General features: G+C 53.3%; 1 long non-coding RNA gene across 1 annotated transcript; it reads right to left on the bottom strand.

Annotated features, from left to right (window-relative positions):
• Nucleotides 1-595: 595 nt before the first annotated feature.
• On the bottom strand, nt 596-12795 carry LOC110141098 (uncharacterized). The gene is made up of 5 exons (XR_011482272.1): nt 12419-12795; nt 12135-12266; nt 5831-11569; nt 3262-3469; nt 596-2741 (listed from the first exon to the last, which is right to left on the bottom strand). It is a non-coding gene; the product is annotated as an uncharacterized lncRNA (long non-coding RNA).
• Between the last annotated feature and the right edge of the window lie 294 nt (nt 12796-13089).

Below are 13089 nucleotides of genomic sequence, written 5' to 3'. Positions count from 1 at the left end.
TGAGGCTATGAGGGCACTGCTATGGCGGCCGTGCTCGGCTGACCTGGGGGGACAGCCATCCGTACACTGCTTCAGCTGGCCAACGGCAGGGAAAGGCAGTGGGTGGGTGAGTTGCTGGTTTGGTCAGAAGTGGGCCGCAAGGTCCCCGCACGCAGCGGCTCAAGGTTGTTTTTACAAGTGAGCCCTTTTCTGTCCTGTGGATTCAGGGCCAAATGTGGACACATATAAGGTCTGCTTCTCTTGCGAGTTCAAGACCCTGGTGCAGTGGAAAAACCTTTCCCGCTAAGCCTTGCAGCAACCTCGGTGGGCAAGGCAGGGAGCTGGAGCCAGGACGCCAGGACAAGATGCTTCAGTATAAACCAGAGCTTTGAGACCATATTGCTAAGGTCCTTTATGTGAACTAAGTTTTGAGATGTTGGTCCCTCTATGGTTAGCTTCTGGGATCTGGAAAGGCAGCTCATGGGAAAGAGCTGATGAGATGTTCTGGAAAACCAGTAACCTTCACTCTTTTTGTTTTAAAGACATTAACAAAATTAGGACATTTCAACAACTGCTTTGTGTTTGCCACTTAGCATACCAACTTGCTAAATCCCTCTGGGATGCAAAATTTATATTTTCCTTTGTAACGTCCAGATGGTTTAAAACAATGGCCCCTGGGATGAGCGTCCACAGGACAGCTGGCCCAGGGACCCCTGGGAAAGTCCTCCTGAAAGGCACAGCCTGGGCAGGCATGGCTGTGTGCCCCGGGGACAGTTGCCCTCCACCAGGAAATGACTGTGGGAACCAGGAGGCCACCGTTTGTGTGAGTGATTCAGACTCTCCGTGATAGAAAGTGTCACAGCTCGACTACTCAGAGACCTCTAGATACTTGATCCCTCAGAGACCTCTGGAAACTTGACTACTCAGAGATCTCTAGAAATTCTCGCTAAAGTCTGATCTATAACCAATGACTAGTTTTAACAGCCCAGTGGGCTGAGAGTTGGGGAGGTGGTTTCTCGGTGGAAAGCCTGCTTCTTTTTCCAAGCGTGGGAGAGCAGCTGCAAGCGCCTTGGCCTACTCCCAGGTGGCATGTTCCCTTGGGCCATGAGCACTCTACGCTGGGGCTTCAAAAGCTCACTCTCGCGGCGAGAAACTCATGCAATCCAGTGTTTCTTCTGTTTATTTGCCCTGATGTCACACCTGGCCGAGCCTCTGGGGTGCGGTGCCTCACCCTGGTTGAAGATCTCGGGCGCTGAGAGGAAAGCGTGTCTTCTTTCCTGTTCTGGCTGGGCTGCCTTCAGACTAGATGGCGTCTGTCCAGGGTGGGGCTGGCTCCACGTGTCTAAGTGTAACAGACAGTCCTTAGACTTGTTGGTACCAGGAACATTTTCTTTTGCTCACAGATTCTGTGGATCAGGATTGAGACAGGGTACAATGGTGTCCACAGCGTCTGGGGTCTTATCAGGAAAGAGCTGGACAGCAAACTGCCTTCAGACTTATATCAAGAAATTTTATTTCGCTCACAGATCCTGTGGGTCAGGATTGAGACAGGGTACAATGGTATCCGTAGCATCTGTGATCTTAGTTGGGAAGAGCTGGACAGCTGGGGGCAGCATCTGAAGGCTTTTCACCCACGTCCTTTGTGTGCTGGGGAGCGCTGGAGGCTGGGCACAGCCAGGACTGGTCGCTGGAATGTGGTCTGCGTGGGTGGCTTGGGCTTCTTCACAGCATGGCGGCCCCAGGGGGCCCAGGGACACAGAGGAGGCTGAAGGGCTGATTATGACCCAGCCTCAGACACCCTTTAGCATCACCTCTGCCACCTCTCTTGGTTAAAGTGGTCACAAGGTTGTCTGGATTCAGGGGAGTGGGCAGAGCTCTACCTCCTGATGACCTCCACCTCCTGAGTGTCAAGGAACAGGCCACTGTACTCGGAGCCCAGAAGTACCTTCTCGTTGCTGCTCACCCACCTGTTGTTTGTTTTTGTTTTAAATCTTCTGCCCTTGCCCGGGAAGCCCTGGCTCCTTGAATTCCAGGCAGGTAGATTCTTCCTCACTCCAACGTGGGAGCATGACAGGCTTGCGTACCTTCTTCTGAATGTAGCCCTTTCTTGTGTGATGAGGGCATCACCTCTCAGGGCATAGGTTGACCTCATGGTTCTCAATTCACGAAACCAGGGCAGGTGAGCTAATGTGGAGTGACATTTCTGAGACTGAGCCCTATTGTTCCTGGCTCTTTAAGGGTCACATACACATACCTCAAGTGTCCGGTACCTATAGGTGTCCCCTCCTTCACCTTTGTATTACATTGTAAGGACCAGGGTGTGTTAGGGGCTTCCCAGGTAGCTTGGTGGTAAAGAATCTGCCTGCCAAAGCAGGAGACACAAGAGACTCGAGAGACATAGGTTCGATCCCTGGGTGGGGAAGATCCTCTGGAGAAGGGAATGGCAACCCACTCCCGTATTCTTGCCTGGGAAATTCCACAGACATAGGAGCCTGGTGGGCTGCAGTCCATGGGGTTGCAGAGAATCGGACATGATGGAGCAACTGAGCATGCACAAAAAACGTGTTAAAAAGAACAGAGAATCTTGAAAATAAAACTCTCTTGGAGAAACACAAGAGGAAGAGAGTCTGACTGTTTTCTGAAAGAGCTTTTTGGGAAAAAAATCACAGTGCACTTAGCAGACCGAGATGCTATCTCTCCATCAGTATTTCCCCTCCTGCTGCGTCTGTAGGGCCTTCCTCCTGACCTCCCTGCTCCTCCATCTGAAACGTGCATTGAGCAATCAAGCCAGTTAGAAATCCTGAGCCCAGAAATAAAGTGACTGTTGCTTTGGTGTCCCTGCACGTTTGCTCCGGGTCCTGATGGAGCAGAAGGCAGTGTATGGAGGAAGCAGATGGCCGGGTCTACTGTACATTTCAGAATGTTTCAACTGCAAGGCTGGCAGGGGCTGTTGCATCACTTGCCAGCCGGGGCCACAGGACGGAGGCAGGAGCCCCGGAGGCTGACCACTGGGCGGCAGGCTCAGTTGTCCAAAAGCAGGCCTCCCTCGCGGAGAGTGGGGGTGGAGTTTGCAGAGGAGAAGGGGAAAGGGGAAACAGGCTGGGAACGATGCCTAAATTCCTCCCCAGCTCTAACATGGGTGGGTGCACGGGGTACATCCATGGCCGGGAGGTCAGTGAGACCCGGGTTCAAAGCCTGACTCCATTGCCAACTAGCTGTGAGACACTGTGGTGGTGGCTTCCCTTCTCTGAATTTTGGTGTCCTTGGCTATAAATTACCTACCGTTCCTACTTCACTTGGACGTGTGAGGATTCATTGCCCTGACCTCATTGTTGAGTTTGTTGTAGGATTCATCAAGTGAGGATGCACAGGCAGATGGCGTGGGCAGCAACTGGGGACACTGCTTAGTGGGTGTGGCATCGAACAGGAGGAGCTGAGAGATCTTCCCGAAGGGCCGATCCATGGAGGTGGTGTGGGTCTACATGAGGACCTGCGTGGACACAGTGTTCTGAGCTCGTCGTGCTGGACAGCCCCAGTGTCCACCCTGCCTGATCTCTGGAAGGCTGACCGCCATGGACACTAACAGGCTCCCTGCCCTCTGGCCTCCAGCTGAGCTCAGCCCGTGGGGCCCCAGCAGGAGATGGCATGGGTGTCCAGGAAGGAGGGACCACAGCTGTCGTCTGCACTATTAAATCTCCAGCCCACAGTACATGCTCAGAAGACAGTTCCTGAAGGAGCAAACACAGGCTCGCAGGACCTCACACAGAGCTGCACCACCTCCGTGGATGGGCCCTTAGGGAAATCTCTCAGCCCTTCTGTTGGATTTGCACCCACTAAGCAGGGACTCGGCTGAAGGTGCTTCCTAGACCTAAAGTACTGAGTGTCGTGCAGGGTGGGACTCCGCCCTAGGGCTCAGAGGATGGAGACAGAGGGTAACTGCAGGGGGTCAGTGGACCCCCGACAGAGGAGGAGGACATGGTGGCCTGTGGACTGGCACCTGGGCTTGGGCCTGGGCTCAGTGTAGGGGGGAGATGGGGGCCCATCTAAGGGTCTCTGCAGGCAAACCAGGGCCTTTGTGCAGCCGGGGGAGGAATAGAGGACTCCAGATAGCTCTCCTGCCTGGTCCAACCAAGCTGCAAGCTTTACTCAACACGAGCCTGCTTTCTGGAAGTATTGGCCGAGGGTGCAGGATTTGGTCAGCCTGAAACTCAAGGTGATTTTTTCAATTGTCCCTTTCGTTTCCTGATTGTGGAGTGAGGAGGGATCACTTCCCTCCTCTTCAGGCGTGAAGACCTGCTGGCACCAGAGGTCATCATTGACTGCCCCCATGACCCCTGCCCACAGCCTTGGGGTCCTCGGCCGTGTCTGACCCTCAGTTTCCTCATCTGGCAAATGGGTGCAAAGTTACAGTGACGTGTCTTGTCGAAGGGCCTTGGAGGCTGCATAGCACGTGGGGAGACGTGCCCTCATGGCTGGGCCAGGCCTGCCCAGTGCTGGTCAGCACCCTCTTCTCCCCATGGGGACAGGGGTGGAAGGACAGCACGGTCCTGACTTCCAGGGTAACTGCGTCCCTGCCTTTCTGTATGCTTCTACTCCCAGCACCTCTCAACACCTGCCTCTTTGGGGACATTCCACAAGAGACCTGGAGATTGAACCTCCAGGCCTGGCTTCACCCGCCCAGCACCACGTGGGTAGTGTCGCCTGCTGTCGAGCGCTCATTGCCGAGGTGGCATCGCATCCATGAGTGATGGTGTCATGACTGTTCCCTTCTCCCACTATCGGGGCTCTGGGCTGTTCCCAGTCTGGGGCCATCCTTGGTGGTCCTGCACATAGGTGTGGTACACGCGCCGTCTCAGATTCCTGTGATGCGGGCGTGTGTGGCCGGCTTGGCTGCCTTCCTGCTGGGTCGTGAGGGTTCCCAAAGCTGTGTCCCCACAAACTCTTGGCACTGCCAGTCCGTGTCATGAACAGTCGGGCGGTGCCCTGGTGTCTCCGCCTGCTGTCACCTGGCAACTTTCTGAGGCACCTGGCAACTTTCTGAGGCTCCTGGCACTGGGCTGCTCATCGTCTGACTATCGGGCAGCCTCTATGAGGGGCCGTTAATTTGAGCTCTTGCCCATTTTTGTGGGCTGTCTTTTCTCCCGGCTTCCGCATGGGTACCCGCGCCTGTTCTGTGGCCCTGGCAGTGGCTCTGAGTGTCTGGGCTGGGCAGGATGTCAAGGATGCTAAACATCCCCTCAGCCCCTTGCTCACCTTGGTGAGCCCTGGGTAGATACCAACGGGAGGTCTGAAGTCACCAATGATGCAGGTGCCACACGGGGTGTGGAGGGCACCGCCAGGGACACTCGCTCCCTCTAGCCTTTATCCTGGCTCCTCTCCCAGGTCTTCATGGCTCCTGGCGCCCCGGCCCCCGGCCCTGGGCCCCTCACCACGTATACCCGTTGTCGTCCCCTGGACCAAGGGGTCCAGTTGGCTCCAAGCTCGGCCTCCCACCATCCCCCATCTGGCTTTAACCGCAGCCCCAATTCGTCTGCTGCCCACGTCACAGGCCCTTGTCTCAGGCGAGGCAGCTGAGTTTCCACAGAAACACATGACTCCTAGACCGGGCCTTGAGTTAGAAAAAAGCAGAGGGGCCTGTCAGGGGGAGCTAGGGAAGGGCGGTGAACAGTGGGGTGGGCACGGGGCATGCGCGAGGGTGATGGGGGCGGGGCTGGAGAGCTGAGGGCGTGGCCTTGAGGCCTCGGGGCGGAGCCTCAGCTCGGTGCCCCCATGCCAGGTTTGTGGGTTAGACAAACTCCCCGGACGGACGACAGGCGCCATCAGAGGCCAACGCCTAGGACGCAGGACGTACCGAGGTTGAGTATGGACCCGGCCCTGATGCCTTCTGACTCCGAGGGTGTGCGAGTCACCGGCTTTTCCGAGCCTCAGAGCCTCACTTGCAGAGTGGATTTGATCATAATCGCCCTTCTCCCAGGGTTGCCGTGGAGATGAGATGATGGGTGCACCCAGGTTCTCAGAGCAGGGCTTTCGGGGACCTGCCTGTCACTACGTTGGGCCGGGCATGCAGGGGCTGGGGTGCGTCCAGGAAGGCCCAAGATGGTGTGGGGCTGCCGGATCAGAGAAGGTACCCAGCTACTGTCCAGCGGTCCACTGAGGGCTCTGGAAGCCCAGCTTGGGCACTAGGACCTCCGGCCAGCCGGGAAACGTCACTGATTGGCTCCCTCACCCCCACCCCAACACCTCCAGCTAACTTTCTAGGAAAAGGAAACCATGACAGTGGTGTGGACTAGTAGCTAGATGGAGAGATGCCCCTCACCAGGAGGTTCACTTATCCACTCTTGGAGCACAGGGGAGGCAGATGGAGGGCTTTGTCCTGGTTATAGTGAATACAGAGGGGTCAGGATGGCGAGTGGGGAGAGGGCATAGCCGAGGCCAGAGGTCAGGGCACATGAGCGTGGGGTGTGGGAGCCAGCAAGGGTGGGGATGCTGAGCCAGAGGGTGTGAGATGAAGCCGAGTCCATCACCAGGTGACAGGTGTGGGCCTTTCTCCCTGGACTCTGTCCGAAGTCAAGAGCTCAGACGGCACTGTGATGTCAGTGGCTGCACCTCAGTGACCTCTGTCTGCCCCTGTCTCCCACCTGCTCTGGCTCTAGTCCTGCCCGGCGATTATGAATAAAGCTGCTGCGGCACCTTCACACAGGTGTCTGTGTGGACACCCGCTGTCAGCTCCTCTGGGTGAACACCTAGGAGCACAACTCGGGGATCACACGGTCAAGCCTATGACTGGCTTTGTGAGAAAGTTGCCCACCCGTCTTTCAAAGTGGCTGCATGTTCTGATTCCCACTGGCAACGAGTGGGAGGCCCTGGAGCTGAGTTTGTTCTCTGAACCTCTGATTCCTGTTGATTCAATGAGGTGACACTGGGCAACAGTCACAGATGTGGTCGACAGCTCAGGCTCTGGCAGGAGGGGGTACAGTTCCCGCTCCGCTGCTCACCTCCGCATGAATGTGGACAGGCCTTCACTCTAGGGGGGTGCTGTGGATTACATAGGGCACCTCGGCAACTGAGGGGCGGGGAGGAAGGCCTGCGTGAACATCAGCTACTGCTGGAACTGACGGTGGGTTTCATGGAGGATGCAGCTCTTACCAGGCCTTAGAAAGTTCAAGAGGGAAGGAACCTATGGTAGGCGGGAAGATGACCCAACATGTCCATGTCCTAGGGACTTTCGTGGCCAAAGAGACTTTGCAGATGTGAACACATTACAGACCTCAAGGTGGGGAGATAGTCATGGATTCCCCGGGTGTCCCCCATGTCATCACAAGGGTCCTTACAAAGGGGGAGATGGGAGGGTCAGAGTCAGAGACTAGAAGATGCTACCTTTTGGCTCAGAAGATGGAGCCACGGATAGTGGCACCTCTGGAAGCTGGAGAAGGGAGGGAGACAAGCTCTCCCTGCTGCCTCCAAGAGAAGCCAGCCCAGTAGATACCTTCATTTTAGCCTGATGAGCCCGTGTCAGACTCCTGCCCTCCAGGACTATGAGAGAATGTGTGTGCGTGTGTGTGTGAACTTATTCACTCACCTGTTTGGCTGTGCCAGGTCTTAGTTGTGGCATGTGGGATCTAGTTCCCTGACCAGGGATCGAACCCGCCCCCCTGCATCAGGAGTACAGAGTTTTAGCCAGTGGACCACCAGGGCAGTCCCAGACGTGTATTCTTTTAAGCTGCTAAGTTTGGGATCATGTGTTACAGCAGGAGAACAGTGGTTCAGGTCCTTAGTGAGCAGGGGAGAAGCAGAAGCCCAGGAAGTGGGTCTCAGGTGCCCAAGGTTCCACGGTGGGGAGGCGCCACTGAAGGAGCCCTGCTGCCTCTGCTTTGCAGGCCTGCCTTCTCTTCTGTCCCAAGTCCATGGCTCTGACCATATCACATGGGAGCTATGCTGCCCAGAATGGTGGGGACAGGGGGTGAAAACCCCAAGGTTGAAAATAGCTCTGTACCCGGCATGGTTCAGTTTCTGCTGCTCGGCCTGCTGTGAGGTCGACAACTCACAAAGCCACTTCCTCCTGACTCGCTTCTGCCAGCGTCTTCACTGGCATTTCCCCGTGCCCCCTTCCCACTCAGCCCATGTTCTCCGAAAGCCGAGCTCTCAGCCATCCTGGGGTGAGGAGAGGTGGGTCAGCCTCCAGGTGTCTGTCCTTGGAAAAATTCCTGACATGTTTCCAGGCCAGCCTGTGACCAGGGGCTTCTGGTTTAGAGGACAGGTTTTTTTTGTTTATTTTTTTCTCTTTTGGTGACTATTATGGTCTTCCTCGTTTTGAGGTTAACAGTGGCTCTTCCTTTCTCTAGTGTGAAATTAAACCATGATGCTGTTACAGTCAAGATGTTTCCATTCAAAACTACTATGAGCACAGCCTTAAGAAATTTCCCTTTACTTCCACTGAGTTACTGGGCTTTGACCTAAAGGTGATTTGTACTTGGAAAATCTGAACATCATCTGACACCTTGTCTCAGGGTGTGTGGGAGGAAAGGAATTATTTTCTAAATGAGACAATTTCTGTTTCATTTCAAGACAGGAATGCTTCAAAAATGCCAAAGGTACTTAAAAAAAAAAAAAAAAGCCTGTTCTTCCCATAAAGATTCAACCTACAATATCAGAGAAACAACCAAATCAAAAAATGGGCAGACCTGAACAGACATTTCTCCAAAGAGGACACACAGATGGCCAAGAAACATATGAAAAGATGCTCAACACTTCTCATTATTAGAGAAACACCAATCAAACTGCAATGAGATGTCACCTCACATGGGTCAGAACGTCCATCATCAAAAAAATCTACAAACAATAAATACTTGAGAGGATGTGGAGAAAAGGGAACCCTTCTGCACTCTTGGTGGGAATGTAAACTGATACAGCCACTATGGACAACAGTATGGAGATTCCTTAAAATACGAGGGATAAATCTACCATATGACCCAGCAATCCCACTACTGGGTATATACTCTGAGAAAACCACAAGACTACAAGACACGTGACACCTGTACCCCAGCGTTCACTGCAGCAATATTCACAACAGCCAGGACATGGAATCAACCTAGATGTCCAATGACAGATGAATGTATAAAGAAGATGTGGTACATATATGCAATGGGGTACTACTCAACCATAGAAGGGAACACATTTGAGTCAGTTGTAGTGAAGTGGATGAACCTAGGGCCTGTTACAGAGTGAAGTAAATCAGAAAGAGAAAAACAAGATATTAGCACATGTATATGGAATCTAGAACAATGGTACTGATGAACCTAGTAGAGAATGAACTTGTGGACTCAGTAGGGGAAGGTGAGGGTGGGATGAATTGAGAAAGATGGTACCAGTGAGCCTATTTGCAGGATTGGAATGGAGATGCAAATATAGAGAATGGACTTGTGCACACAGTGCGGGAGGGAGAGAGTGGGACAAATGGAGAAAAGTAGCATCAACATATATACACTATCATGTGTAAAACAGATAGATAGTGGGAAGTTGTTATGTAACACAGGGAGCCTAGCCTGGCTGTCTGTGATGACCTAAAGGGGTGGGATGGGATGTGGGAGCACGGAGGCTCAAGAGGGAGGGCCATACACATAAAACAGATTCACATTGTTGTATGGCAGAAGCAGAACATTTTAAAACAATTTTCTACCAATTAAAAAAAAAAAAGACTCAGCCTAACAGCTGAGTGTTCAAGGTGTCCAATTTACTCCCCAGCATGTAGTCACTGCTCAGGGGATGTTTGTTGAATGAACAACCAAATGAATGAATGTGTGAGCTGGGGAGCAGTACGTTCTGAAGCAACTGAGACATTCCATAGTTGACCTTCATGTTCTGCCTCTGAACTGTTTATCAGGTGGAGCCAATGTTCCTGAGTCTTGCTTAATGGGGACTAAAGTGCACTTCCTTGTGGCCCAGTTGGGAGCAAGCTTCCTAAGTCTGGAGGAAACAGCTAGCCAGGCTTTGGCTCACCAAGAACACCAGTGACCAGAGGCTCAGAGGAGGGTTTAGAGTGTAGGGAAACCAGGAGACTGATGACAAAGCATCTTCATATCAGTGAAGGAACTCACAGCCGTCAAGAATCTGTCATCTCGTCAGCAACCTCACAAGAGCATCATTCCCAATATCCAGATGAAGAAACAGATTGAGCAAACTGTCCAGGTCTGGCTGACAGACCAGAGCATGCCTCGAGGGTGGCTGGTGACGGGACATGGCTGTCTGAGGGCTGACGTCCCTCTCTCCACGTCCTCCCTGCTCACTGAGCCCAGGTTTTATCCAGGCATCTCTTCCTCTGCCTGATTCAGGGAGAAGGGTCCCATTCTCAGAGCCAGGTAGAATTCCTGATTCCTAAGACAGTGGTTCTGACAGTGAGGGTTCGGGAAGGAGCTGGGGGCTGAGTGTCGGTGGTGGGCCGTGAGGACAATTCCTGCAGGGGCTTCTCAGCAGTCTCCGCACTCCTACAAGAGGGCAGGTCCCTCCCTGCTGGGCACCTGTGGGACTGCCACCGCCACCTTACTGCCAGCCTGCGGGTGACGCTGACACCTGGATGGGGGTGTGGCAGAGGAGTGCCAGCCCCAGGCTGCCTCAGTCTAGTTATTTTTTGTTTTCAAGGGCAGATAGTCCTTTGAACCTGGAGTCTTCTGCTCCGGGCTGCCCAAAGCCTCCTAAACTGTAGGACCTCAAGGACAGCTCTGGTTCCTCTTCCTCATCTCTTCTTGACCTCCCTCCCCTTACCTGTTAGAAAAGCACGGGGACTCTGCTGGCGTCCTGCTCTTGGCGCCGCCTGGTCATTCACAGAAATCACTGCTCTGGACCTCCCTGCACTTGCTCAGTGGAAAGAATGGCCTCTCTTGTGCTGCCCATTTCACAGCATGTAAACTATGGTGCCCATAGGACAAAAGAACAAGATAAGCCCGAAGGGCCTCAGAACGCAGGAACAGATCGCACCAGACCCTTATCACCCTTCCTGCCATGGTGCAAATGTTGCAGAATTTTTGAGCCTTCCGCGGCAGCTTGTCTTGTCCCTTTATGTCTTATACGAGGTTATCCTGTTCTTTTCCTTCTCTAAGTAAGTAGGCATACTACATGTAATTAGCAGATGACAGCGAGATTTCTACCTCATCCCTTTGTCCCCCTGCTATAAAAACAGAGATGAACTGAGTTCGTGATCAGCTGGGCCAGACGTGTGCACGGACCACAACATAAATGAAGCATCACTGGCAAAGTAAGGCATGCGCAGAACCCTCATCATAACAGAACACCACAAGCCATCACTCCACTTACCTGTAGCTCCTTCTCTGCCACTGACACACGTGCTCGCCCCCCTGGTAGTCACACCTCTGTGGACAGGCCTCCCTTTCCAGTTTTCCTCGGTGCTCGGGGTGGGTCTCATGGCGGCTGATTATAGCCAGCAATACAGCAAGGCTCTCCTTTCCCGTCCTCCTGGGGGCAGCTGGAGCAGGCCGCGTGGGGCAGTGGTGCTCCTCCGCTCCTCCAAGGATGGCGTTGCAGCCTTTCGGGTCCAGGTCCCAGGCTCTCTGCGGGCAGAGCCACCTTGTGTGAGTCCCTACAGGTGGGAATCAGGTGCAAACGTTAGTTGTAAACAGCAGATGCCAACTGTCGTCGAGTTAGGGTTAGTTATGCCAGAAAGGAGTTTGCTGAGAGGATGCCAGATGGGTGGAATAAGTGGCAGGAGGCTAGGAAGCCAGCTGCTCCTTCATTTCTCACAGCCAGGTAGCCAAGTAAGACTCACCTGGCAGGAGCGTCTGTGGAGCATGCGTCACAGGCTACCCAATCAAGGGAGACTGGGAAGTGAGGGATAGCATCTGACTGGTGAGCTTCTGTCACATGTCTGCCACCACCACCCCCCCCCCCCACCTGCAAGGGAGGCTGGGAAGTTCTAGTGTCTGATTGGTGAGCCTGGGTCACATGTCTGCCACCTACTCCCACCTGCAAGGGAGGCTGGGAAGTGGGTACTAGTGTCTGATTGGTGAGCCTGGGTCACATGTCTGCCACCACCCCCACCCCCCCACCTGCAAGGAAGGCTGGGAAATGAGGACTAGCCTTTGATTGGTGAGTCTGGGTCACGTGGTTGTGCCCAGCTGCAAGAGAGGCTAGCATTTTCTCCTCACCTCTGCAGAATGGGTTGTTCCTTTGGCAGCTGCTGGGCTTTGGAAGCAGAGTGAGCCAAGTCAGGGATGAATGAATATCCACTTCAGCTTGGTGGGTAGGTGTCCCCTCCATATTGCATCTGTGTTGACTGGCTACAAGAAAAGGAAGACGATGGTTCAGCTGTGCAGATGACTAGTGTCAGAGTAGAGATGGGGGAAGGGGATTGACTGGGGCTTGTTAGCCATCAAGTAATGGAGTTTTCAGGACTACAGTTTGTTCATTCACTCAATGGGTCACCACTAACCTGTTCATCTTCCATCCATCCGTTATCCATCTACTGAGTCACACATGAGGACAGACTTGGGACACATAGTTAAAAGAATTGCCTCTGCCCCAAAGGAGCTCACAGTCTTGGTTGTTGTTTAGTTGCTAAGTCGTATGTCTGACTCTTTGCAACCCCGTGGGCTGTAGCAATCAGGCTCCTCTGTCCAAGGGATTTCCCAGGCAAGAATACTGGAGTGAGTTGCCATTTCAGTCTCCTTCCCGACCTAGGGATCAAACGCATGTCACCTGCATTGGCAGGCAGATTCTTTACCACTGAGTCACCAGGGAAGCCCTCCCACAGCCCCACATAATTCCAGGCAGCTCCTGTTTGCAGACTTTAGGACTCAGATACCTCTCTCTTTGGCCTCCATGTGACTGTGCCTGGCCGGGTGCATACAGATGATGGTTCAAGTTGGACCATCACATTTGCATTTTTTACCCTTTTGGTCTCAGCTTTGCAGAGGAAACTTTTCTGGAAGTCTTAAAAAAAACTGAAGAAAAAAACACACAGGAAGCCGTGTCTTGTGTTCTTTGTAGCGAGTCTTGTGCTAATTTTGAACCAAGGTTTATTTTTCTTTATTTTTAAATCCTGAATTCTAGTGTGTGAAGAGAGAAACTTCCTCCCGTGGAGTGGCAGCCTCAGCCCTGAAC

Source organism: Odocoileus virginianus, chromosome 20 (assembly GCF_023699985.2).
Source record: "Odocoileus virginianus isolate 20LAN1187 ecotype Illinois chromosome 20, Ovbor_1.2, whole genome shotgun sequence".
Classification (NCBI taxonomy): Eukaryota; Metazoa; Chordata; class Mammalia; order Artiodactyla; family Cervidae; genus Odocoileus; species Odocoileus virginianus.
This window is presented reverse-complemented; position numbering and strand designations above follow the sequence as displayed.